General features: G+C 38.8%; 1 protein-coding gene across 3 annotated transcripts in view; it reads right to left on the bottom strand.

The window, feature by feature from the left end:
* kifc3 (kinesin family member C3) overlaps window positions 1-1,447 on the bottom strand; it is a 31,327-nt gene extending 29,880 nt beyond the window's left edge. The window contains exon 1 of one of the 3 annotated variants that reach the window (XM_079466073.1): window positions 1,171-1,447. The gene's annotated coding sequence lies outside the window, so the exon portion shown is untranslated. The remainder of the gene's footprint in view (window positions 1-1,170) is intronic. The other 2 variants (XM_079466069.1, XM_079466071.1) reach the window with 2 other exon arrangements.
* Between the last annotated feature and the right edge of the window lie 658 nt (window positions 1,448-2,105).

Below are 2,105 nucleotides of genomic sequence, written 5' to 3' on the forward strand. Positions count from 1 at the left end.
CGCGTGGTTTTATATTCCTCTGCATCGGAACAATAAGGTTTTACAAACACAGAGCAGTCACGCTCGATCCCTCTTATCGGAACGCATCAGACCAGCGCAGCTCCTTGTCGTTTTCAATGATGGGCAACCGAGACATTATTTAACTACACAAGTCGAGGGAACACTGGAAACTTTGCGACCTTGTGGAGTTTGGACCTTGTGGTTCAAACCATCAGTGTCACGATGACCGACAGGGGACCTATTCATAAAACATCCGCTGGATCTGCAGTGGCGGGCGGGCACACCCGGACCAGTCAAACGCGTCTTAAGAGTTCACCAAATAACTGTTTAGAGTTCAGAGGAACCAGCTGACGTGCTTTGAATGAAAGACTGGCACTTGTACAGAAACCGCAGATGTATCGTGAAAACGGACGCGTTTTGAGATGGTGTACAAGTTGTGCGTTGGCAGATAAAACTGCGGAATACTTTACCCGCAACAGACACGTGTTATCGTGTATTAAACATGTTCAATTCAATTCAATTTTATTTATATAGCGCCTTTCACAATTTGCATTGTTCCAAAGCAGCTTTACAGGGGGGGAAAAAACGAAAAACCCAAGAAAGGGTAAAACACACTACATGGTGTTTTATATAATAAATCAAATTATTCTAGTAAATAATATCTAATGTCAGCATCTCCTGGTGATTTGCATTAAGTGAATGCTTGGCTGAAAAGATGTGTCTTTAATCTAGATTTAAATTTGGCGAGTGTGTCTGATCCTCGAATAATATCAGGAAGGCTACATGTATCTGTATTATCTTATAAAGCGATAGTATACGCTATACCCAAATGTGTATGAATACAGAGTCAATAAATAAAAACAAAAACTCTTGTCTCAACAGGTAGTGGTCTAGCTTTTGTTGAAACTAGTAACTTTGTATACTATGCTCTTGTATGACATGTCGCTTATTGCTCCCTGAACTCTTTGTAGTCGCTTTGGATAAAAGCGTCCGCTAAATGACTCAATGTAACATTTTCATGCACCGGATACTTTTTGAAAGATTTTACGACAGTTCTCACTGACAGCACAGGCAAACGCACAGACAACTCGCTCGTTTAAGCGCTTAAAGTTCACAGGGATTAAAGCTCTTTTAAAGCAGCGATATAAATAAGCGAAAGAATGCGCTTACGTCTCAGGCCAGCACGCCGAACTGCTTCCTCCGCACGCCGCTTCCTCCTTGAAACTTTCCCTGTCGGTTTTATTCCACTCTTTGTCAGCTTATTTAAGAAAGCTGCGATATATTTCACAGTTAAAAGCTCGGCGGAGTCTCGTGAAGTGAAGAAAAAGAAACCCGCCTGAGAAACAAGAAGCGTGAGACGCGCGCGCACACACAGCTGACTGCGGTGACGCAAGCGTTTCCCATTAATGACTACAGGCCACTTCCAGTCAAACTCACAGCCGCTCTCGGGATAGAGACACGTGTGAAATAACACATTTAAGATCTCTTTTATTTTGAAGCTACAAATTCATTTTTACAGAAATTGTATAGTAATGATTATAGTAATACAAATAAAATGAAATAAAAAATGATGCTTTTATGATCTTGAAAACCTGTTTTATACGCTGCTAAAAAGATATAGCGAAAATAAGAAATGTGCGAACGTTCTATGATTCAGAGTTCTACACTCTACAATGACACAACAAATGGAATATATAGGCGTGTATTTTCACTCAGTTTGCTTACCGTTTAAAATGATTGACACCCAATAACACAAACACATTTGTGACCCTCGACAAGAAAATCGGTCAATTTTTCTAAATTAAGATGTTTACATAATCTGAAAGCGGAAAAGCTTTCTATTGATGGTGGTTTGATATGACAATATCTGGCAGACATACAACCGTTTGAAACTCTGGAATCTGAGCGTGCAAAATATCTAAATATTGAGAAAATCGCCTCTGAAGTTGTTGATGAGAGGCGCTGTAGCAGGCCATCCACTCACAAAAATAAAGGTTATATATATATATAGGCCTATATATATATATATATATATATATATATATATATATATATATATATATATATATATATATATACGGTAGGAAATGTACAACGTATCTTCA

This window comes from Barbatula barbatula, assembly GCF_947034865.1.
Source record: "Barbatula barbatula genome assembly, chromosome: 10".
NCBI classification, from domain to species: Eukaryota; Metazoa; Chordata; class Actinopteri; order Cypriniformes; family Nemacheilidae; genus Barbatula; species Barbatula barbatula.